Genomic DNA, 26599 nt, shown 5'->3' on the forward strand with positions numbered 1-26599 from the left:
TATCACTTAGGTCTCACAGCCCTGCAGGGCAAGTACTCCTGTGGCTCCATTTTAAAGCTGAGGTCCCTGAGAACAAAAGGGTGGAGGGATTTTTCAAAAGCCATGCAGGGAGGGGTGGTGAAGCCAGGATTTGAACTGAGGCTCCAGAGCCCTCGCCTCTAAACCTTGGTAACCTTGGGTAACTCAAGAAGTGAGGCGGAGGTCCCGCCCCTGCCTAAGTTCCACACCACCACCCACCACCGCCCAAACTCCGCCCCCATAGCCAACGCTTTTTTTTTCTTTTCTTTTTTCCTCTTTTAGATTGGGGTTCTGTTTTACCTTGTTCATACATTGTTGTTGATTCTTTTATATTTTTATTTTTCCTAATAAATCTTTTATTTTTCTAATTTTATTTTATTCTTTATACTTTGTTAGTGATCTCTCCTTTGGCTTTTTTCCCTCCCCCCCCCCCATTTTTTTTCTTTTTTCTGTTGTGGTTTTATTTTACCTTGTTGCAGTTGTTTCAATTATAGTTTTATTTTTCCTAATATATATTTTCTCTTTTAATTTTATTTTTTTTCCCTTTGGTATTTTACTGCTCCTTTTTTCCTTTCTTTCTTCCTTTTTTTCTTTTTTTTTTTTTTAACTGTGCCACAAAGCTTGTGGGATCTTGGTTCTCAGGCCAGAGGTTGGGCCCAAGTTCCTGTGGTGGGAGCTCTGAGTCCAAACCGCTGGACTAACAGAGACCCTCAGACCCCAAGATATATCAATCAGAGTGAGGCCTCCCAGAGGTCCTCATCTCAGCACCAAGACCCAGGTCTATCCAACTGCCTGTAAACTCCAGTGCTGGACACCTCAGGCCAAACAGCCAGTAAGACAGGAATACAGCACCACCCATCAAAAAAAATATATTGAAATGACAAAAAAAATGTGTTACAGATGAAGGAGCAAGGTAAAAACCTATAAGACCAAATAAATGAAGACGAAGTAGGCAAACTACCTGAAAAAGAATTCAGAGTAATGATAGTAAAGATGATCCAAAATCTTGGAAACAGAATGGAGAAAATACAGGAAACATTTAACAAGGATCTAGAAGAACTAAAGAGCAAACAAACAGTGATGAACAACACAATTACTGAAATTAAAAATACTCTAGAAGGAATGAATAACAGAATAACTGAGGCAGAAGAACAGATAAGTGAGCTTGAAGATAAAATGGTAGAAATAACTTCCAGGGAGCAGAATAAAGAAGAAAGAATGAAAAGAATTGAGGACAGTCTCAGACACCTCTGGGACAACACTAAATGCACCAACATTCGAATTATAGGGGTCCCTGAAGATGAAAAAAAAAGAAAGGGTCTGAGAATATATTTGAAGAGATTATAGTCAAAAACTTCCCTAACATGGGAAAGGAAATAGGCAATCAAGTCCAGGAAGCACAGAGAGTCCCATACAAGATAAACCCAAAGAGACACAAGCCGAGACACATATTAATCAAACTATCAAAAATTAAATACAAAGAAAAATACTAAAAGCAACAAATAACACACAAGGGAATCCCCATAAGGTTAACAGCTAATCTTTCAGTACAAACTCTGCAAACCAGAAGGGAGTGTCAGGACATATTTAAAGTGATGAAAGGGAAAAATCTACAACCAGGATTACTCTACCCAGCAAGGATCTCATTCAGATTCGATGGAAAAATTAAAACCTTTACAGATAAGCAAAAGTTAAGAGAATTCAGCACCACGAAACCAGCTTTAGAACAAATGCTAAAGGAACTTCTCTAGGCAGGAAACACAAGAGAAGGAAAAGACCTACAATAACAAACCCAAAACAATTCAGAAAATAGGAACATACATACCGATATTTACTTTAAATGTAAATGTATTAAATACTCCAACCAAAAGACATAGACTGGCTGAATGGATACAAAAACAAGACCCATATGTATGCAGACTACAAGAGACCCACTTCAGACCTAGAGACACCTACACACTGAAAGTGAGAGGATGGAAAAAGATATCCCATGCAAATGGGAATCAAAAGAAAGCTGGAGTAGCAATTCTCATATCAGACAAAATAGACTTTAAAATAAAGACTATTACAAGGGACAAAGAAGGACACTACATAATGATCAAGGGATCAATCCAAAAAGAATATATAACAATTGTAAATATTTATGCACCCAACATAGGAGCACCGCAATACACAAGGCAAATGCTAACAGCCATAAAAGGGGAAATTGACAGTAACACAATAATAGCAGGGGACTTTAACACCCCACTTTCACCAATGGACAGATCATCCAAAATGAAAATAAATAAGGAAACACAACTTTAAATGACACATTAAACAAGATGGACTTAATTGATATTTGTAGGACATTCCATCCAAAATCAACAGAATACACTTTCTTCTCAAGTGCTCATGGAACATTCTCTAGGATAGACCATATCTTGGGTCACAAATCAAGCCTTGGTAAATTTAAGAAAATTGAAATAGTATCAAGTATCTTTTCCAACCACAGCGCTGTGAGACTAGATATCAATTACAGGAAGAAAAACTGTAAAAAATGCAAACACATGGAAGCTAAACAATATACTACTAAATAACCAAGAGATCACTGAAGAAATCAAAGAGGAAATCAGAAAATACCTAGAAACAAATAACAATGAAAACATGATGACCCAAAACCTATGGGATGCAGCAAAAGCAGTTCTAAGAGGGAAGTTTATTGCAATACAATCCTACCGTAAGAAACAAGAAACATCTCAAATAAACAACCTAACTTTACACCTAAAGCAATTAGAGAAAGAAGAAGAAAAAAACCCAAAAGTTAGCAGAAGGAAAGAAATCATAAAGATCAGATCAGAAATAAATGAAAAAGAAATGAAAGAAACTATAGCAAAGGTCAATAAAACTAAAAGCTGGTTCTTTGAGAAGATAAACAAAATTAATAAACCATTAGCCAGACTCAAAGAAAAAAAGGGAGAAGACTCAGATCAACAGAATTAGAAATGAAAAAGGTGAAGTAACAACCGACACTGTAGAAATACAAAGGATCATGAGAGATTACTACAAGCAACTGTATTCCAATAAAATGGTCAACCTGGAAGACATGGACAAATTCTTAGAAAGGCACAACCTTCCAAGACTGAACCAGGAAGAAATAGAAAATATAAACAGACCAATCACAAGCACTGAAATTAAAACTGTGATTAAAAATCTTCCAACAAACAAAAACCCAGGACCAGAAGGCTTCACAGGCAAATTCTATCAAACATTTAGAGAAGACTTAACACCTATCCTTCTCAAACTTACAAAATATAGCAGAGGGAAGAATACTCCCAAACCTATTCTACGAGGCCACCATCAACCTGGTACCAAAAATAGACAATGTAACAAAAGAAGAAAACTACAGACCAATATCTTTGATGAACATAGATGCAAAAATCCTCAACAAAATACTAACAAACAGAATCCAACAGTACATTAAAATGATCATACACCATGATCAAGTGGGGTTTATCCCAGGAATGCAAGGATTCAGTACATGCAAATCAATCAATGTGATACACCATATTAACAAACTGAAGGAGAAAAACCATATGATCATCTCAATAGATGCAGAAAAAGCTTTCGACAGAATTCAACACCCATTTATGATAAAAACTCTCCAGAAAGTAAGCATAGAGGGGAGCTACCCCAACATAATAAAGGCCATACATGACAAACCCACAGCCAACATTGTTCTCAATGGTGAAAAACTGAAAACATTTCCTCTAAGACCAGGAACAAGACAAGGTTGCCCACTCTCACCACTATTATTAAACATAGTTTTGGAAGTTTTAGCCCCAGCAATCAGAGAAGAAAAAGAAATAAAAGGCATCCAAATAGGAAAAGAAGAAGTAAAACAGTCACTGTTTGCAGATGACATGATACTATATATAGAGGATCCTAAAGATGCTACCAGAAAACTACTAGAGCTAATCAATGAGTCTGGTAGAGTAGCAGGATACAAAAATTAATGCACAGAAATCTCTTTCATTCTTATACACTCATGATGAAAAATCTGAAAGAGAAATTAAGGAAACACTCCCATTTACCACTGCAACAAAAAGGATAAAATATCTAGGAATAAACCTACCTAAGGAGACAAAAGACTTGTATGCAGAAAACTATAAGACACTGATGAAAGAAATTAAAGATGATACAAATAGGTGGAGAAATATACCATGTTCTTGGATTGGAAGAATCAACACTGTGAAAATGACTCTACTATCCAAAGCAATCTACAGATTCAAAGCAATTCCTATCAAATTACCACTGGTATTTTTTACAGAACTAGAACAAAAAGTTTCACAATTTGTATGGAAACAGAAAAGACCCCGAATAGCCAAAGCAATCTTGAGAAAGAAAATTGGAACTGGAGGAATCAGGCTCCCAGACTTCAGACTATACTACAAGGCTACAGTAATCAAGACAGTATGGTACTGGCCCCAAAACAGAAATATAGATCAATGGAACAGGATAGAAAGCCCAGAGATAAACCCACACACATATGGTCACATTATCTTTGATAAAGGTGGCAAGAATACACAGTGGAGAAGACAGCCTCTTCAATAAATGGTGCTGGGAAAACGGACAGCTACATGTAAAAGAATGAAATTAGAACACTCGCTAACACCATACACAAAAATAAACTCAAAATGGGTTAAATACCTAAATGTAAGGCCAGACGCTATCAAACTCTCAGAGGAAAACATAGGCAGAACACTCTATGACATAAATCACAGCAAGATCCTTTTTGACCGACCTCCTAGAGAAATGGAAATAAAAACATATATAAACAAATGGGACCAAATGAAACTTAAAAGCTTTTGCACAGCAAAGGAAACCATAAACAAGACCAAAAGACAACCTTCAGAATGGGAGAAAATATTTGCAAACAAAGAAACTGACAAAGGATTAATCTCCAAAATATACAAGCAACTCATGCGGCTTAATATCAAAAAAACAAACAACCCAATCCAAAAACGGGTAGAAGACCTTAATAGACATTTCTCCAAAGATATAGATTGCCAACAAACACATGAAAAGATGCTCAACATCACTAATCATTAGAGAAATGCAGATCAAAACTACAATGATGTATCACCTCACACTGGTCAGAATGGCCATCATCAAAAAATCTACAGACAAAAAATGCAGCAGAGGGTGTGGAGAAAAAGGAACCCTCTTGCACTGTTGGTGGAAATGGAGAACTATGGAGAACAGTATAGAGGTTCCTTAAACAACTAAAAATAGAACTACCATATGACCCAGCAATCCCACTACTGGGCATATACCCTGAGAAAACCATAATTCAAAAAGATAACATGTACCAAAATGTTCATTGCAGCACTATTTACAATAGCCAGGACATAGAAGCAACCTAAGTGTCCATTGACAGATGAAAGGGTAAAGAAGTTGTGGCACATATATACAATGGAGTATCACTCAGCTATTAAAAGGAACAAAATTGAGTTATTTGTAGTGAGGTGGATGGACCTAGAGTCTGTCATACAGAGTGAAGTAAGTCAGAAAGAGAAAAAGAAATACCATATGCTAACACATATATATGGAATCTAAAAAAAAAAAAAAAAAATGGTTCTGATGAACCCAGGGGCAGGACAGGAATAAAGACACAGACATAGAGAATGGACTTGAAGACCCGGGGAGGGGGAAGGGTAAGCTGGGACCAAATAAGAGAGAGGCATGGACATATATACACTACCAAACGTAGGGTGGCTAGCTAGTGGGAAGCAACTGCATAGCACAGGGAGATCAGCTCAGTGCTTTGCGACCACCTAGAGGGGTGGGATAGGGAGGGTGGGAGGGAGATGCAAGAGGGTGGGAATATGGGATTATACAAATGCATATAGCTGATTCACTCTGGTATAAGCAGAAACTAACACAACTCTGTGAAGCAATTATACTCCAATAAAGATGTTAAGAAGAAAATAAAAAAGAGAAGGGAGGTGGGGCTGGAAGACAGAGTTGCAGGAGCTGTGTTGGCAAGATGGGCAGAAGTTTCACAATGTTAAGGATCAGATCAGATTTGGGTTCTAGATCTGTGCTACTGGAAGAAGGATTGAGGAGGCCAGGCTGTGTTCACAGTGAGGTGGCTGTTGTATTAATCTGAAGGAGAAAGGAGAATGTCAAGGCTGGTGGAGGGGGCAGCCAAGCTGAGCTCTACTGAGGAGATGACACCAAGTCCAAGATGGAGTGTGGAGGGGGAAGCCATGATGCTGGGCATCCAGCTTAGGTGACTGGGTGGAGGTGGTCTCTTCTTGAGTATGTGGCACACACGGCAGGAAGAACAGGCTTGGAAGGGGAGGAGTCAGGTCGGGTGCCTGTGGGGTTCCATGTGGACACAGTTGGGTCAGTGGCAGGAGGAATGGAAAAGGGGAGATTAGAGCCAGACATCATTTTAAAGCAGGTGTTCATCAACCAGGGTGGAACTCAGGGGTCTGTAACCTTTTATGGGAAAAATATATCTTTATTTTCACTTTTCTCTTACGAAAATTTATCATATTCTTCTATTATTAATGTGAGAACATTGCTCTGGTAACATTAGCATAATCTATGGCTTTGTCCCCAATAGAAATCACAGATTTTTGCATCACATTTCAGTTATTACAGATTTCTCTGAAGATCATTAAATCTATGACTACTTTAAAATGATGGTAATTAGACCTGACACTGGAATGAGTAGTTAATACTATATTAGTGTTGTTACATGTATTATTATATCAAAACTTTTTATAATTTTGGAAACTGTATTTTGAAAAAATGATGTCCTTTGCATTAAAATATTTTTTTCAGTTTATTTTCCATTATAGGTGATTATAAGATATTGAATATAACTACCTGTGCTATACAGTAAATCCTTGTTGCTTATCTATTTCATGCATAGTAGTTTGTACTGTTAATTCCATACTCCTATTTATCCCTCCCCTCTCCCTTTCCCTTTTGGTAATGATAAGTTTGTTTTCGATGTCTGTGCGTCTGTTTCAGTTTTGTATATAGATTCATTTGTATTGTTTTTTACATTTCACATTTAAGTTATATCATATAATATGTGTCTTTGACTTACTTCACTAAGTATAATATTCTCTAGGTCCATGCATGTTGCTGTAAATGGCAAAACTTCACCCTTCTAAGGGTGGAATAATATTCCACTGTGTATATATACCATATTTTCTTAAGTCAGTTATCTATTGATGGGCACTTGAGCTGTTTCTATGCCTTGGCTATTGTAAATAGTGCTGCTATGAACATCGGGAGGCAGGTATCTTTCTGAATTAGAGTTTTCATCTTTTCTGGATATACACCCAGGAATGGGGTTGCTGGATCATATGGTAGTTCTATTTTTAGCTTCTTAAGGAACCTCCATACTATTTTCCATAGTGGTTGTACCAGTTTACATTCCACCAACAGTGCAGGAGGGTTCCCTTTTCTCCACACCCTCTCCAGCATTTATTGTTTGTAGATTTTTTGATTATAGCTATTCTGACCTGTGTGAGGTGATGCCTCATTGTAGTTTTGATTTGCATTTCTCTAATGATTAGTGATGTTGAGTATCTTTTCATGTGCCTCTTGGCCATCTGTATGTCTTCTTTGGAAAAATGTCTATTTAGGTCTTCTGCCCATTTTTTGATTGGGTTGTTTTTGTTTTCAATATTGAGATGTATGAGCTGTTTGTATATTTTGGATATTAATCCCTTGTCAGTCACATCATTTGTAAGTATTTCTCATAGGTTGTCTTTTCATTTTTTAAAAAATTTTTATTGAAATATAGTTGATTTACAATGTTGTGTTCATTTCAGGTGTACAGTAAAGTGATTCACTTATATATAAATATATATATTATTTTTTTACATTCTCTTCCACTATAGGTTATTACAAGATATTGAGTATAGTTCCATGTGCTATACAGTAGGTCCTTGTTGGTTATCTATTTTATGTTTAGTATTGTGTATATTTTAATCCCAAACTCCTAATTTATCCCTCTTCCTCCCCCACCCCTTTGGTAACCATGAGTTTGTTTTCTATGTCTGTGAGTCTATTTCTGTTTTTTTTTTTAAACATCTTTATTGGAGTATAATTGCTTTACAATGGTGTGTTAGTTTCTGCTTTACAACAAAGTGAATCAGTTATACATATACATATGTTCCCATATCTCCTCCCTCTTGTGTCTCCCTCCCTCCCACCCTTCCTATCCCACCCCTCTAGGTGGTCACAAACCACCTAGCTGATCTCCCTGTGCCATGTGGCTGCTTCCCACTAGCTATCCACCCTACGTTTGGTAGTGTATATATGTCCATGCCACTCTCTCACTTTGTCACAGCTTACCCTTCCCCCCCCTTATCCTCAAGTCCATGCTCTAGTAGGTCCGTGTTTTATTCCCATCCTACCCCTAGTCTCTTCATGACATTTTTTTTCTTAGATTCCATATATATGTGTTAGCATATGGCATTTGTTTTTCTCCTTCTGACTTACTTCACTCTGTATGAAAAACTGCAGGTCCATCCACCTCACTACAGATAACTCAGTTTCATTTCTTTTTATGGCTGAGTAATATTCCATTGTATATATGTGCCACATCTTCTTTATCCATTCATCTGTTGATGGACACTTAGGTTGCTTCTATGTCCTAGCTATTGTAAATAGAGCTGCAATGAACATTTTGGTCCATGACTCTTTTTGAATTATGGTTTTCTCAGGGTATATGCCCAGTAGTGGGATTGCTGGGTTGTATGGTAGTTCTATTTGTAGTTTTTAAAGGAACCTCCATACTGTTCTCCATAGTGGCTGTATCAATTTACATTCCCAGCAGCAGTGCAAGAGTGTTCCTTTTTCTCCACACCCTCTCCAGTATTTATTGTGTCTAGATTTTTTGATTACGGCCATTCTAACCGGTGTGAGATGATATCTCATTGTAGTTTTGATTTGCATTTCTCTAATGATTAATGATGTTGAGCATTCTTTCATGTGTTTGTTGGCAATCTGTATATCTTCTTTGGAGAAATGTCTGTTTAGTTCTTCTGCCCATTTTTGGATTGGGTTGTTTGTTTTTTTGTTATTGAGCTGCATGAGTTGCTTATAAATTTTGGAGATTAATCCTTTGTCAGTTGCTTCATTTGCAACTATTTTCTCCCATTCTGAGGGTTGTCTTTTGGTCTTGTTTATGGTATCCTTTGCTGTGCAAAAGCTTTTAAGTTTCATTAGGTCCCATTTATTTATTTTTGTTTTTATTTCTAATTCTCTAGGAGGTGGGTCAAAAGGATCTTGCTGTGATTTATGTCATAGAGTGTTCTGCCTATGTTTTCCTCTGAGAGTTTGATAGTGTCTGGCCTTACATTTAGGTCTTTAACCCATTTTGAGTTTATTTTTGTGTATGGTGTTAGCGAGTGTTCTAATATCATACTTTTACATGTAGCTGTCCAGTTTTCCCAGCACCACTTATTGAAGAGACTGTCTTTTCTCCACTGTGTATTCTTGCCTCCTTTATCAAAGATAAGGTGACCATATGTGTGGGGGTTTATCTCTGGGCTTTCTATCCTGTTCCATTGATCTATATTTCTGCTTTTGTGCCAGTACCATACTGCCTTGATTACTGTAGCTTTGTAGTATAGTCTGAAGTCACGGAGCCTGATTTCTCCAGCTCCATTTTCGTTCTCAAGATTGCTTTGGTTATTCAGGGTCTTTTGTGTTTCCATACAAATTGTGTAATTTTTTGTTCTAGTTCTGTAAAAAATGCCAATGGTAGTTTGATAGGGATTGCATTGAATAACTCATCAGCTCCTCTGAGGCCACAGGGTTAGCTGAGAGGGTGCAGCACACCACCGCCTCGTCCCGTTCCATGTCGTCATCCGATGCCTCTTCCCGAACCTCCCCGTACACATCTTCATCACCTTCCTCCTCATCAGACTCAAACTGTACATTCACACCATATGTCTCATCAATGTTGTCATCCATATTCTGGATTTCCTTGTCTCCATCATAGTCTGTGATCTTTTTCCCCAGGTTCACTAACATATGGTATCTTGTATCATCTGTCTGATCCAGCAGCAGATCAATCTCCTTTCTCTTTCCTTGTCCCTAAGATTTTCATTCTTTAAAATAGCTAGAACTTCATCAGCTGCCCCACAAAGGATATCACGTGTCTGGTCCCCAAGTGCAGCCTGGATGAAGCTGAGCAGCACTTCACAGGTCTCCCAGGTCTCTTTAGTTTTGGGCTTGTAGATGATGCCCACCATCTCATCAATGCCCTCCAAGAGTAGAGTATAACCCTTCATCTTGTTGATGTCATGCCGGTCCTCATCACGCTTTCTTTACTTGGCTCTTCTTTCCTCCTGCATCTGTGGTTTCATCCATTGAGACTTATCTCCCATCCGGTGCCCTCCAGCTTCCCAACCAGGGACAGAACCTCTCCTGTGGGTTCATCCCGGTGGGTCCGGTCAATGAGAGAGTGGTCAGCTTGGAGGACAAGATTCGAGTTCACCTTGTACTCGTACTGCAGGCTATGAGTGGTCACATCCGCCATGGTTGCGGATGCTCAGGGGTCTCAGAGCTCTGCTTCCTCCACCACACGCTACAGACAGCTGCTGCTCTCCACTACCACCGCTCCTGACGCAGGGCTGTCTTTTCATTTTGTTTCTTGTTTCCTTTGCCGTGCAAAAGCAATTAAATGTGAATAGGTCCCATTTGTCTATTTTTGCTTTTATTTCTTCTGAAAAGTAAGAGAGACTGATCTAAGAAAATATTGCTGTGATTATGTCAGGGAATGTTTTGCCCATGTTCTCTTCTAGGAGTTTTATGGTGTCATGTCTTATATTTAGGTCTCTAAACCATTTTGAGTTTATTTTTGTATATGGTGTGAGGCAGTGTTCTAATTCCATTGAATTACATGTAGTTGTCTAGCTTCCCCGAAACCACTTACTGAAGAAACTATCTTTTCTCCATTGTATATTCTTGCCTCCTTTGCCATAGATTAATTGATGGTAGGTACGTGGGTTTATTTCTGGGTTCTCTATTCTGTTCCACTAATCTATATTTCTGTTTTTGTGTCAATACCACACTGTTTTGATTACTGTAACTTTGTACTATAGTCTGCAGTCTGGAAGGGTTATGCCTCCGGCTTTGTTTTTTTCCTCACTTTGCATTTTGGTTATGCATTAAAAAGCATTACTCTGAGGAGCAATCCAAAGTCTTTACCATATTGCCAAGAGGTTTAATGATGAAAAAAATTTAAGAACACCTGACTTAAAGCTAAAATAAATAATGCTTATTAATGATCAGAGAGGAGGAGTGAGGGGGAAGGAGGAAAACAAGGAGACTCCAAGAAAACCTGGCTGAATGACTGGATGATTGACGGTGACACCTCCCACCACAAAGAACAAGGAGGGAGGAGACGTTTGGAGAGGATGATGATGAAAGTTTTAATTTGTGAAGATGCTGGGTATGAGAAGCCCATAGTACAAGCAGTTGGAGCTGTCAGGTGGAGAGTAGGAAAGATGGCTACAGAGTTCAGGAGTAACCATGGGAACAGAAATCTCATTTCAGAGTCAATGGCATAGACTCATTACAAAATAAGCAAGCATATCCCTCTCAACTACTATGATTGAATAGCCAAAAGAAGAGAAAGAACTCAACATGAACGAAAAAGAATAAACAAGCATATCCAGGCAGAATGTGTGAGAGTGTATCTAAGGGAACTGAGGAGGGAGAGGGGGTGGCAAAAGAGAGCAAGATCAAGTGGTCAGAATGGAGGGAGGAGAACTGACTTGGGGAGCCAGGGCAAAAAGGATGCAGGAGAGAGTGGTTTCAACATTGTCAGACACAGCAAGAGGCCAACTTGGACTCAGACTATTCAGAGGCCACAGAGTCAGGCAGTGGTGGCTCTACAGGACAGTTCCCTAAAGCTGCGAGGAACCAGATCTCAGAGAATTGAGGAATGAGGATGTAGGAGCCATATATATGGGCTTCTCTTTCAAGACATTTAGTTGGTGGGGGGGGATAGAGGGAGGAGTTGGGAAGCCTCTGAGAAAGAGGTAGGCAGGGAGTGGTGTGGCCAGAATCAAGGGATGACATTTTTGAGCATGTCTGTGGTCTGACAAGGAAGACCCAGTGGAGAGGAAGAGCTTGGCCATCCAAGGGTGGGGAGGTCAGTGGAGAGACAGAATCCCGAAGGGTGTGGGTGGGGTGGGGGAGGAGACCAGGGACTACGAGGGCACAGGTGGATGGAAGGAGTAGGGCCATCTGTTCCTCTTCCATGAGAGGAGATATTGACTATAACAGAACATACAGCTGAGTCTGGATGAGATGAGAAGAAACAAAGGCATTCCCTCATTCCTGTTTCCTCCAGACAGAAGTGGATCCACAGCTTGTGGACCTGAAATGTGTGCAGTTTGTGGGGAGGGCCTGTTTACGAAAAAGAACACAAAATTCACCAAATCAAAAGTAGGGACAAAGTAAACATTTATTTGGAATGAGAAATCACACAAATTATACATTTTTTTAAAAGAGACAAATACCACAAACCCTATGAAATTCAGAAAACAATATGGTTGGGCTTTCCTGGTGGTGCAGTGGTTGAGAGTCCGCCTGCCAGTGCAGGGGACACGGGTTCATGCCCCGGTCCGGGAAGAACCCACATGCCGCGGAGCGGCTGGGTCCGTGAGCCATGGCCGCTGAGCCTGCGCGTCCGGAGCCTGTGCTCCGCAATGGGAGAGGCCACAACAGTGAGAGGCCCGCGTACCACGAAAAAAAAAAAAAAAAGAAAGAGAACAATATGGTTTATAGTTATCAACTGGCACACTTCTGCGATACTTTTTTCCCCTATATATTTGGCTATAAACTCTGATCATCTCTATGACGATACTTGTGTAATATTTCCTAACGAGAGAGTAGAAGGATAATTCAATATTTCTTCTAATGTGGTTAGTTGAATTTGTTTTTTAATATTGACTGGTGGGACACGTAAAGCTTGCATCTTCACACACAGACTTACCTGCTGTTTGTAGTACTGCTATAGGATTCTGCTCTGTAAATTCAGGAATTATAATTCTATCTAACTGAATTCCCATTAAAAAAGAAAAAAAACCACGCATAATGTATGTTTTAGCTGACTCAGGCTACTATAACAAAATACCATAGACCTAGTGGCTTAAAGAGTAGATGTTTATTTCTCACAGTTCTGGAGGCTGGGAATTCTGAGATCAGGGTACTAGCATAGTTGAGTTCTGGTGAGAGGCCTCTCCCTGGTTTGCAGATGACTGCCTACTTGCTGTGTCCTCACATGGCTGAGAGAAAGAAAGCAAGCTCCCTGGTATCTTCTTGTAAGGTCACTAATTCCATCTTGAGGACCCCATCCTCAGATCTAACGACCTCCCAGAAGCCCCAACTCCAAATATGATCACATTGTGGGTTAGGGATTCAGCATATGAATTGAGTGGGGACAAGTATTCAGTTCATAACAGTGCATTACTAATTAATTAATGCTGCATTATCTAGTATGTTCCTGACAGGGAAAAACTTCTGTTTTGCCTATGTCCTGAGAACCAAATCCTCTACTTATTTTATATATAAGAGGATTACAAGAACTTTCCACAGACTAACTTCTGGCTTTGTACATTTCAAACCCTGTTTCCCCCTCTATCCTCACACCCCTGCTGCCAGCCTCTAATGGGACACATTCCTATCACCATGTCCTGCTCTGCACGGATGGCACAGCGGGTGGTTGGAATCCTGGGAGCTTCTTCTACACCAGGATGACCAGCAATAACTGAGATCAATATGGAAGCGACCAAACCACATAGATGTTCCCCACTAAACCCAAACTAATGTCTTCAACTTCCTCTCCACTGGATCCCCAAATGCCGACAGCTGCTTCCAGGCTACCTGACACAAGGGGAACATATGGAAACAGACAGCATCTTAACCAATTGCTATTAAAATATCTTACTTTTGCAAACTTGACAAAAGCACCACATGAACACATTGCTGGGGCCTCTCTCAGGGCTCAGGAAGTGACGGGCTTTCCCTTCATGGTGAACCTATTTCTGCCTCTAGTGCACAGGCTGTGAATGTGAGGGTAGGGGCAGTGGTGAGACAACTATATAAAATAAAATCACTGACAATTATGTAGTGCTTACCAGGAGAAATGCTATGTGTGTATTAAGTCTTTTAATCCCCATGACAACCCTATGATGTTCGCACTAAGAAATTCTTCATTTTATGGGCTGGGAAACTGAGTCACAGAGAGGTTAGGTAACTTGCCCAGGGTCACACATGTAGTGAATGCCAGACCTCGGATTTGAACCCAGGCAGTCTGGCTCATGCTTGCACCTTGTGCACAGAGCAGCCTCTCCGCAGCGCACCTCCCAGCCTGCACAACCACTCCAGGACTCTGCAGTCCCACCTCTCACTTTCTGACATAGTATAATTTTACTGATTTGCTTATTTTCTGTCCTTTGCTACTAAAATATAGACTCTATGAGGACAGAGTTGTTTATTTTGTTCACTGCTGCATCCCCAGCACCTAAAACACTGTTTGGCACACAGTAGCTGTGTAGTAAATATTTTGTGATCATCTTAAACTCTTTAATACTCCTCTAAACTCTTTAATCACTCCACGAGGTGATTTGTAAAATGCAAAAGAAAAATAAGAGGAAACACAAACAAATGGGGAAATTTTGGCTCACATGAAATCCATGGGGAGAAAATGAACTTTATATATTTTGAATAAGAAGTTGGTGCCGTTCTAAGTGTCTGTAATTCATGTTATCCAGTCCTACATGTCTCAGATCAGGTAGATTATACAGGGAACCACCTAGGAATGATCAAAGAAGTCCAGATGGTCTTGTGCACTCAGTTGAGGTTTGAAATCAAAATTTGTGTTAGCACCTGACTGCATAATTATGCATTATGTGATCTTCTCTTGTAATGCTCAAGGGCCAAAGAAAACAGACGGATGGGTGGATGCAAGATTGAGGATTTGTTGACTGACGCTGCCAGCATGTCAGAGAAGTAGGGGAGTTGTGTCTGATGAGGAGAGTACCCTAAAGTGTCCTTAAATCCAAGAGGGCTGGGGGCTGTTATACAGGCAGATTGAAGGCCGATGCCTTGGTAAGACTGAAGACGGGTGGGATGGAGGTGGAGGGGAAGGAAGGGTATAGGGTTGAGGTCAGAGTGGAATTTCAAAGTTCAAGATTTCAGAGGTGAAGCAGTTCTAGGTTATGACAAGGTCTTGTAACAGGATAGGAGATATTGATGGCAACTGAGTAGAGCTCTCAGATGAGTCATAGGACATGAGAAAATTTGATATTATGTGGGTTAGGCACTGATGCATACATTTGTCATCTTGGGCGATGATTTGGAAACTGCAAAGCCAGCTTTAAATATCACATGGTGTTTAAGTATCACCTTCTCCAATAGTCACCTTTTGCTTGAAAATACTTTACTTATAATAACTCTAAAATAACAATCCTCCCCAAATTAACAAACCAGGATTTTAGCATCATTTCAATTCAGTAGGTTCATAATGTTGGGTGCTGTGAGTTTTGCTTGCTGAAGGTTTGATTCTTTTTTTTCCTTAATATTTATTTATTTGTTTGTTTGTTTGGCTGCGCTGGGTCTTAGTTGTGGCACGCAGAATCTCCTTTGCGGCATGAGGGCTCTTTAGCTGCAGTGTGTGGGATCTAGTTCCTTGACCTGGATGGAACCCGGGCCCCCTGCATTGGGAGGGCGGAGTCTTAACCACTGCGCCATCAGGGAAGTCCCTGAAGGTTTGATTCTGTTCAAAGAATAATTTGCAGATAAACACACACCAAAGGAGTGCCACTTTATAGCTCCAGATTAAAGTCCGTTTTGAGATGATACTGAAGAATCCATATTTTATTTGGTGCTACATACATCATAAAAGATCTTGAGTTTCCAGAAATCCACATTCTAAGGCTACAAGACACTCAGTAAACACATAAATATCATGTTAAACAATGGTAGGATGGATAAAAGCACTTAGATCTCCCAGACACCCAATCCATGAAGTGCTCCAATTACAAATATAGCAGGCTGACCTTCAGAGAAACAAAATCTTTACTAAGTATTCTCTAATAGCTTTTAAAAAAGATAATAGAAGCTTGAAATTGGATGTAATGTCAAGTGAAGAGTAAGATTTCAGCTTCTTGCACTGTCAGGTGCAGCTGGGGATAGGCAAAGAAACGTTCTGTTTTGTTTTGTCTTGTTTTTCAAAGTTTTTCATCCAGTGCTAAGCCTGAAACAGTAAAGAAAGATATCAGAAATCCCAGATCAACTGTAGCCAGCAAGTAAATTGATTATATTCTTTTTTAAGGATATTCATAATAAAAGAATTAATCCACATGTTTAATTGAATTCACCTAAAATGGTAAGAAATCTTACTGAAGTTGTATGAAGTAGAGATTGTGCAAAAGGCATTCAACCTTGCAGACTTTCTAACCAGGGAGTAACTAAACAATTTCTCCTTTCCCCACTTGTGAAGGTTGAGTGCCAGGCACCTGGGTAGTGTGGGAGAGTTCTAACTGAAGGAATCCATGCTCTAGATTTTACATGTGAAGTCATTTTTAGACATTTTGTAGAGCTAGGGAAACAGTTTTGCCCTTTCCATTTTTCCCCTACCAAGTTTTCCATATCTTCAAGACAGATGGAGCACATGTAACAAAACCAACCCGATGCAGAGGATGCAATCTGGGATATTAAAAATAAAATCTTTTCCAAATCTTCACAAGCTCCTTTAAAAACACTTCCAACCAAGTGTTAAAGCAGCTAACAGAGGTGTCTAAAAATGGAAAAAAGAAGAGGTGCTCCAAAGGGTTCTTTTTTCAAAACCAGTCAGCATTAATATTTACTTCTCAGAAAGAGCTCTTTACACAATCAGCAGATATGACCAAATTTAGTCATATGTGAATTGAAAATGATTATATCCCAGAGGGCCCTCCATTGACAATCTTTAAATATAAAAATGTTGAATCGAATCCAGAAATAAGACAAATAGTCAAATGCAATTAATACACAAGATAATGTTAATATTATATTTTACTTTTTTTTATTTTTGACTGTGTTGGGTCTTCGTTGCTATGCAGTGGCTTCCCTTGCAGTGGCTTCTCTTGTTGTGGAGCACGGGCTCTAGGTACGTGGGCTTCAGTAGTTGTGGCACGCAGGCTCAGTTGTTGTGGCTCACGGGCTCTAGAGCACAGGCTCAGTAGTTGTGGCACATGGGCTTAGTTGCTCTGGGGCATCTGGGGTCTTCCTGGACTAGGGATCGAACCCGTGTCCCCTGCGTTGGCAGGAGAATTCTTAACCACTGAGCCACCAGGGAAGTCCCAATATTATATTTTAACAGACTCCAAATAAACATTCAGCACCATTGCATTATTTAAAGAAATCAGTAAAGAAAATACGGTTAGGTAGATTTTGACGTTGCATTCTTATGCTTATTAACTCTAAGCCCTTTATTATAGAAACATTGTAGCTTATATTTTACATTTTCGTAATATTTAAATTTTATATTTTCATAATATTTAAAAATAAGAACCTATCAATCGTGGCTCCTGGATTTTCAATTTTCTATGTAAAACTAATTTATTCTGAGCCATATGTAATTTCAGATTTTCTAGCAAGAGATTATCCCCACAAAATTGTGTTCAAATATTACTATCCCATTGCCATCATCCAAAGAATACATCGATATTCAATTAAATGTAAATAAAATTAAGCTTTCTTCTTTTTTCCACCAGGACATATAAGTAAATTGTTTGAAATGTATTACTGATGGAAATTAAATGTAAATTACTTCTTAATTTATGGAGCCTCAGTGCACTGGGAACTCATCTAGGTGCTGGGGATACAGCCATGAATGAGGCAAACAAGGCCAATTCAGGCTAATAGGGGAGACTGGCAACAGCCCTATAAACAAGCAAAGGCACAAACAATACCATTTTGGATAGCGGTGAGTTTTGTGAAGGAGAGGGAATCTGCCAGTGGCATGGAGGGTGGCTGAGAGAGCATGAGGGCCAGGGAACAGGGCAGTCGGGAAATCGGAGAAGGCGATGTTTCAATCAAGACCAGAGCAGCCGAAGGAGCCAGCTGTGCAAAGAGCAGGGGGGAAGGCATTGCAGGCAAAGCGAACAGCGAATGCAGGAAGGAGCTTGGTGTGTTTGTATACCAGAAATGTGGCCAGTGGCGGTGGACCGGGGCGCCAGGGGTGGTGGTGAGAGATGAGGTCCAGGTGTTAGGCAGGGCCAGATTATGGAGTCAAGATTTGGGGTTTATTCTGAGAGTGAAAAGAAGCCACAGTAATTGCTTGCATTTTTAAAAAGATCACTCTGTCTCATGTGAGGCAAATGGAAGGGCAGGGACCAGAATGGAGGCAGGGAGACCAGGTAGACTGCCAGGAGTCTGGGGGAGGCACAACTAGATGGCCCTTAGCAGGGTGCTGGCAGTGGCCAAAGTGGGGATGGTGAGAAGTACTCAAATTTGCAATATATTTTAGAGATAACAACGTAAAGGACTTTCTGGTAGTGCATTGCAACTCCTCAAACTAAGTTCTCTCTCTTGAGCTACATTTCCAAAGCGTTTCTGATACAATTTTAGATCCCAGCCCCTTGCCCTCACCTCCTTACTCCTCTGCACGTCTGTGCACCCCTTTCAGACCTCAGAAAAATGCCCCCTCAGACCTCTTAAATCACAGTTGGTCCCAATGGCTTATCCAGCCACCCATTCCAGTGCGATGGGTACATCTCAGCTGCTGTTGCGCCTGCAGATCCCAGAAATGACTCTCCAGACAGCCTTTCCCAGGTCCTGTCACCTTACAATTCGTACCTTCCAAAAGACTCCTAGAGAAATCCCCAGTCATTTCACATTTTTACGTGACTCCCCACATACACAAGACTTTTGCACCCTCTGGGGATCTGTCCTAGAATGTTACAGCAGCCCCAATCACATTCAGCGGGTGGTTTTGCAGGCAAGCTCAATACTAGGGTCTTTGCATGCCTCAGTTACCTTGCAGGGGACAGAGCTACCAGCAGCGCCTTCTTACAGTTGAGGAAACCAGGATGTAGATGTGTTTTGCAAATTGCAGAACAACACCCAGCTAGGATTTAAGTCAGGTGAGGCTCAGCTAGGCTCTTTACCTCGTGCTTCTCTAAGAACTGCTTCCCCCAAAACAACACCCCTCCCCACCCACTCTTGGTGAAGCATCATGGTTAGAACACTTTTAGGAGTGTTAGGCGCCAGATTGCCTGGACTAGAACCCGAGTGTCATTACTTTTTAGTTGCATGACCTTGGATAAGACACTTAACTTCTCTGTGCCTGTTTCCTCCTCTGCAAAGGAGCGATAACGATAATACCTACCTCATAAGGTGAGGATTAAGTGAGTTACTATATATAAAGTGCTTAGAATGACATCTGGTTTAGAACAAGGGCTACATAAATATGAATTATCATTGTCATCATTCTCCTGTCCCCCACTGACATGTCACCTTCACTTCATATTTGTGCCCCAAAACTTCAGCTACATGATTATCAAGCTATTACCCAAAGACTCCTAGGTAGGTGTCTAGGTCAGGGGGTTGTTAGGGGAGTGCATAGTGAGGTCATTATAAAAAAAAACTTGATGGGCAAAGTGATGAGGCAAGTGTCAGAGAGACTAAAGAGACACTTAATAAGTTGTGATTAATTTACTCTGAATAATGCATTGAAGTGAAGACATTTTTAAAGCTGGATTAAATGACTTACCATTCTAAGGCTCATCTCACTAACCAGGAAGTGTGTGGAGCCGGCAGAGGGGAGCCTGTTCTTTCCAGTCTTGAATTACCTGGGGTTAAGGGCCTGCATCTCAAGCTCTTGCTTCCACTTCATTGTTTTTAGTCGCTACAATGTTTAGGATGTTTACCAGTCTAAGTAGACTGGGTTTATCTGTGGGAACAACAATAACAACACATTTCATCAGCTCAGTGATACCGTTTATTTCTTGTTCATGCCACAAGTCTGTCACAGAAGGCCTACTTATTGTAGTCACTGAGGGACTAGGCTGGCAGAGGCCCCATCTCAACATGCTTCCCTGATCGTGCGGGCACGGGAGAGGGAGCATGGCAAGCCACACACATAGCTCTTGAAGCTTCTGCCCAGAAATGCCCCATCATGCTGCTCATATTAACTCCACAAGGAGTTAACTGAAAGTGAACAGAAAACCCATCTAAAAGTAGCTGGAACAATAAAAAGGGGTGGGGAGGGTATTTTCTCACCCAACAAGAAGTCTGGAAGTGGATCAAGGCCCAAGTCTGTAAATCCAGCAATACAAGGAGGGCTTCAGGGGACCACTTTATTTCCATCTTGCTACTTTGCCATCCTTAGGGTGTCAACAATAGCCCCCATCAAGGTCACAAAATGGCTGCAACAATACCAGCCATCACATGCATACCAACAACGTCTGGAGAAGAATAGTGATGTTTCCTCCCATTCGCCTTATATCATTGAGAAAATGTTTCCCAGAACCCCCAGCTTACCTTGGGTCCCATTGGCCAGAATTAAATCATATGGCCGTGTCTTAGCCAGTCACTGGCAAAAAGAATTAGACCACTTCCTGGTGTGAGAGAAGGCCTGTTTACCCTCTGCCCAAACAACTCTGACTTCTATAAGAAATATGCCACTGGACGTAAGAAATCAGGAAAACGTAACCTAGTTTCACCGACTATGGTAAGCTCCTTTATTCAGAGTGTAAATAAAGAGGGACCACGATGACCCCTCATGAAAAGCCTTCATTTGTGCTTACGTAATTATCCACAGTGGAATAACCATGGGCAAATAAAGCAAGTGAAACAGGCATTTAATAGGGAGGGATCATTTACCTAAGGGTCAGGGAAATAAGAAACTACTTTGGGTTGATATCACATCTGTCTCAAAAGAGTTGTGACCAAAAGAATTCCCCACTCCCTTCTTTGTGATCTCCCACCATAGCCTAAACATACCTTCTTCATCATTTCACTCACCACACATTATTGCCTTTATCTGTTTACCTGTCTGTCTCCACCTGCAAGACTGTAAGCTCTTTGAAAGATATGGTCTGTTTCATCTGTTTTTTTCCTGTGTGTGCTAAAAATAACAATGGGTAACATCAGTGGATTGCTCCCTGTGTACCAGAGCCCATTCTAAGTTCTAAATGAATTAATTCTTGTGATGTTCACAACTGTCTTGTGAGGTCTGTGCTGCTATTATCTGTATTTTATAGATGAAGAAGAGACGGAGGTTAAGTCACTTGACCAAATGTACACAACTATTAAGTGAGAGAGTTGAATTTCAAATGGAGGCAGCCTAGCTGGGTCATGCCTCACAGATGTGCTCCACAAATGGGTCAACCTAATGTGCTTGAATATGCATTGTGAAGGTGAGAGAGAACAGGAGTGAAGAACAAGTGAAGTTATCTTTTATTGACATGTGGAATCTGAAATCAAGTATGATAGACCTAAATTCCCTAAGGGTAGAGATCATGTATGTTTCCCTGTTCAGTATACTATCTCCGACTCCTAGTAGTCCTGGCACACAGTAGGTCCTCAAGTATTCCTGGAAGTGGGGGAGGGAGGAAGGGAGGGACTGAGCCAGGGAGGAAGAGAGGGAGTGAGGAAGAGAGATTAAATGAATAAACACAACTAATGTCCTCCTTCCTCTATATCTTCTACTTTCACTTCCTCTTACTCCCATGGGTAACTTGCCTTCTGTTACCTTAACATCCTACCTAGGAGAGGAGGAAGTATTGTTTCTAAGTATTGTGTTCTCAAAGAGAAGAGTTTAAGTGTGACATTGTTACAGAGTACTGAGGCCTCTCTGCTGCCCTAAATTCATTTGAGTTTTGAAACAATGTATCTTGTATAGAGTAGACTTTTCCTCAAACTGAAACATCTTTAAAGAATTTGGACTTGTGCTTTTTTTTCTAATTGTGTGCTGCTTGAAATGTCAGTGCAAGGCAGGGATGCCAGTATCCACATCCACGTGGACACATTGATTTATTTTTAAAAAGTCAATGCAAGTCCATAAGCAAATGAACAGCAGTAATTAAGGGCCAGGAAATGGCCACTCTCCGTTGATGGAACTAGTACTCCAGCAGTCCCTCCACCAGCAATGTGTCACATTAGGTAATAGGCTGCGAATGCTAAAGACACTGTTTTTCTTCTTTCAGCACCATTGTCATAGGACTCTGTTTTCATGATCCATAGAATTTCACAGTCCATAGAAACAACCATACAAATGTAACATATCAGATCTAATCTTTAAATCATATATACTCCCCACTCTAGTTTTAATCATCAGAGTAAAATCATACTGAAACTGAAGCATTGCACTGTTGTCGCAAGTGAATTTTAAGTGTTCTTATCCCTAAAGGTTGTCCAAGTTTCTGTTGTTGATTTTCTTGTTTTGATTCTTATCCAGAGAGCTAATTTTTAAAAGTGTCTCTTTGGTCTAAACTTGAAGTGGAATTTCATGAGTCTCTGAATATCCCCAAATTTGTTTGTTCTTTATTCTCAGGTTACTTTCTGATTTCATTCAAATGTCTTTGAGTTATTAGGGATTTTTTCTGGTGTCTCCTTCAATTTCAACACATTCTAAGATGAGCTCATTGATTTCTTCCCCATCTGGCTTTTTCCTCTGTGTTCTGTCTCTTGGCTGATGGCACCACCCTTCACCCTCTGATCTAACCCAATACTTTGGCCACTTTTGATCACTCTGATTTTCCCACCTAGAGACAGTTAGTTGACAAGTCCATTCGTCTAATCTCTAGATCCATCCTTTCCTTTTCATTCTCACACCCACTACCCTAAGTCAGTCCCTCATCATTGTCACGTGGAATATTGACCCTCAAAGTGGTTTCCATTGTTTATCTCTTATCCCTCCAACCCATCCTTTATATTTCCATTCAATTCTTTTCTAAAAGAGAAGTGTATCATTTCTCCCCTGCTTGGAAATCTAAAATGGCTCACCCTTACCAATTTTTTAAAAAGCCCAAACTCTTTAATGACATTGAAGGCTCTTCTTCAGTTACTCCCAGACTGCTTTGTCAGCCTCATCACCTTTCACTCTCCACCATTACCTTCATAATCCCTGCATGTGTATGTATTTTCCCCAGATTCACCATGACATTCCTCAATTCCATCTGCCTGGCAAAATCCAAATAACCCTTCAAGGCCTAGTTCAAATACCCCTCCTTTTATGGAAAGGTCCTTGATCACCAGGCAGAATGAATCCCTCCTTCCTGCTCTCATAGCATTTTGTTTATATCATTAGGCCCTTTGTCTGAGGTCAGGTTCCCAGAAGAAGATCCTGAGAGGAGCATTTGTAGGGTGTCTGAGGTCAGGTTCCCAGAAGAAGATCCTGAGAGGAGCATTTGTAGGGAAGGGTTTTACTAAGGCGATGTTCCCAGAAGAGACTGGCAAGTGTATGAGGGAAGTAGGACAGGGAAGGAAAAGAGACAGAGCAAATGTGAGACAAGGCAAAGTCCTAGGAGTAGCTCGGCCTGATCTGGTAGGGAAAGCCTGGACATTAACTTAAGTCCTGCTCTAAGGCAAAGGGAGCTGGGCTTTTTTTATTCCCACATTGAGCAGTCACTGCTAGGAATTAAACTCCCCAGCAATTGCTGCTCTCTACACTTGTACAGAGTATCCTGGGGTAGCCACTGAAGAAGAGCCATTGGTGCAGCCCAGTGGAAGCAAAAGCACATCAGCTGATGGAGGGGCACAGAAATGTTAACAGGGATCCCCGAACATCCGGGAGGAGGCAGACGATGTCAGCTCTGCTCCTTAGTATAGGCTGACTTGGTTCCATCTAAGCATCCCCAGCCTCTGGATCCCCAACCACTTGGGAGCAGAGACCCCTTCTTAGTCATCCTTACGTCCCCACAGCATGGAGGCTATCACTTTGCACCTCGAAAGTGCTTAAATAACATTTGTTGGTTCAAATTGAATACTCCTTTCCTAGGTCTTGTGCAACATTTTGCTGCTACTAATCATACTGCTGAGATGCTTTTTCCCCCCTAGCTGGTTTTAGCTCAATAATAGAAGATATGGCTTCTGGGGTTTCAAAACCTAAGGTTCAACTTTTCACATTGCGCTTTTCTTCCTGGGGCAACAACTTGCTGAGCACATCTCTTCCTAAATTCCAAGACAGGCTGCTTGCTCTGCTCAGTCAAGACTGCCAACTCAAGAAACATTTTTGAAAGATCACAGTCAGCATCACTGCCAAGAGAAGAAGTTCTTGGCACAAAAAGGACCTGGTTCAATATGAGATGCCAGATGGTGATTTCAACTTCAGCTAAATTCCTGTTGAAAAAAAGTGTTTGAGCTGCAGATGAGAAAAGCTTCTATGACAAATTTCCAAGTGTTAGAAGCTTCAGAGGGAAATGGCAAGTGTTGATATACTCCCCTCCCAACCACATGCACACACACCATAGAACTACTACCTGCATCTGGTAGCTAAGATTCCTACAAAGATGCCTTTGCTTTTTAAGAAGACTTTCAGCCCTGATATGATTTTTACTAATATTAAAGTATATTATCCAGATCCATTAAAATAAAATACTGTTTGTTTTTGTGCAGTGTTTTTGCAAAGTATGTGTCCCTTTAGCATCGGCTGTGAGCTTTTTTGGTATCTGGAGGCAATTCTTTCCTCTCCACCAATAAGTCCATTATTAAGTCAATTAATAAACAGTGTGTCTCCCCTCTCTAAATACTTTCATGTTACAAAGGATGTACGTGAAGTATATACGTTGATGGTGCTCTGCCTGGATGCCCTTGGGTCCCTGACTTACTCTTCTTCAGTTACTCCCAGACTGCTTTGTCAGCCTCATAACCTTTCACTCTCCACCATTACCTTCATAATCCCTGCATGTGTATGTATTTTCCCCAGATTTACCATGACATTCCTCAATTCCATCTGCCTGGCAAAATCCAAATAACCCTTCAAGGCCTAGTTCAAATACCCCTCCTTTTATGACTTACTGGTGCAGGAAATAGAAAGCCCAGCTCCTCTAACTCAAGTCAGGGCAAACTCTGAGGTGCAATTTATGCTCCAGAGCTCCACTCAAGATTAGGCTGAGGTTGGGACTTTGCCTGAAATTTTGCAAATGTAGGGGTTTCTGCTGGAGCATTTCTTTAATAAAACTCATGCATACAAATCCTCATCTCAGGGTCTAGTTTTGGGGAACCAACCTAAAATTATGGACAATAGAAAAACTAAAGGCATTTTGTGCTAACAGAGAGAAGACAGTTTTCTCTGGAGCAGGGAATGTATGCATACCTCCTTTATCAATCAAGGTCTCAGAAGGAAATAGTGGATAAGCTCAAATTAGGTATTTGGAGAATAATAAAGGGACTAATAAAGGGACTTAATAAAGGGACTAGTTACAAAAGGGTAGGTCAGGTGCAAAGAAACAAGGATAGTGCCTGCCTGGGAGCTGAAAACAGGGGTGCCATTACCAAGCCCAGGCCTGACTGGTAGAACTGATGATTGAGAGTTGTGTAGCAAAGGCTGTGCCACAGAAGCTGTGATCCTAAGGGATGCAGCCGGCCTACAGAGACCCTCTAGGGGGCAGCTGGCTGAATAAATACCCCAATCTCATGCTCTTTCCACCTTCCAATCTTTTGCCAGTGACCCTGTCAGCCAAACCTAACGGGATGCCAGGTGCAAAGGATTCCCTTAACGCAATACATTTTGGTGGCCTCATAGGGAATTGAGCAGTAAAGAAGGGTAGAGGGGGCATCTGGAAGGACAAACAAGCACACCTACCTATTTTCACACACACACACACACACGTTTGGCCCATTCTTGACTTTGCTTTGTGACCAGACTCACATAAATAGGCACTCATTTTTCTCTCTGCTGATTTTCCCCCTTCCCCTTTTATCTTGTTTGTACTTCAGGGGATCCAGAAATAGGCTGCATGATGTTGGGGAAGAGACCTCAATAATAAAAAAATCAGACAAAATGCTTTTTCTATTAAAGTCTGAGCATGGCATCTGGGCATCTCAGCATAGCCCCCAAACCTCATCTCCAAGATGGCTTTTTCTTTTCTTTTCTTTTCTTTTTTTTTGCAGATTGAAATATGACAGAGCTCACTGCCATAAGATTTATCATCACTTTGACCTCAGTATTTTGGTGCAAAGAGGTCTAGATTATATCTTTAGAGAACTATGCCCATTCTGTCCAAATTGAAAACAAAATGCAAATCAAAGATTTATGTCACTTTTGGTAATGAAGGATCTAATTGCTTTCTCATCAATCCAGATGCAAAGATGCCCTCATTATTCAGTTTACCCCCAAATGTCCTCATTATTGGAAATGATGCTCTCTTCTTACTGGTTTCATTTTCTGTTTTTGAAATGGTCATTTCCCCTGCATTCCCCTTTGGCTTGGTTCCGAATATAAAGCACTGCAAAATGTGCAGAGTGGAAGACAAAAGGTCACCCAGTTATTTCTAGGCCTTTGAGATTAATCATGGAAAACAACACAGCTCCCTAGGATGCCAGCAGTAGCTGATGTGGGCGG

The 26599-nt window shown here is 40.7% G+C and overlaps 1 long non-coding RNA gene across 2 annotated transcripts in view; it reads left to right on the forward strand.

Annotated features, from left to right (window-relative positions):
- The window catches only part of LOC136793791 (uncharacterized), a 43955-nt gene that overhangs the window by 12276 nt on the left and 5080 nt on the right, over nt 1-26599 (forward strand). The window lies entirely within an intron of this gene.

This window comes from Kogia breviceps, chromosome 3 (genome assembly GCF_026419965.1).
Source record: "Kogia breviceps isolate mKogBre1 chromosome 3, mKogBre1 haplotype 1, whole genome shotgun sequence".
Lineage (NCBI taxonomy): Eukaryota > Metazoa > Chordata > Mammalia > Artiodactyla > Physeteridae > Kogia > Kogia breviceps.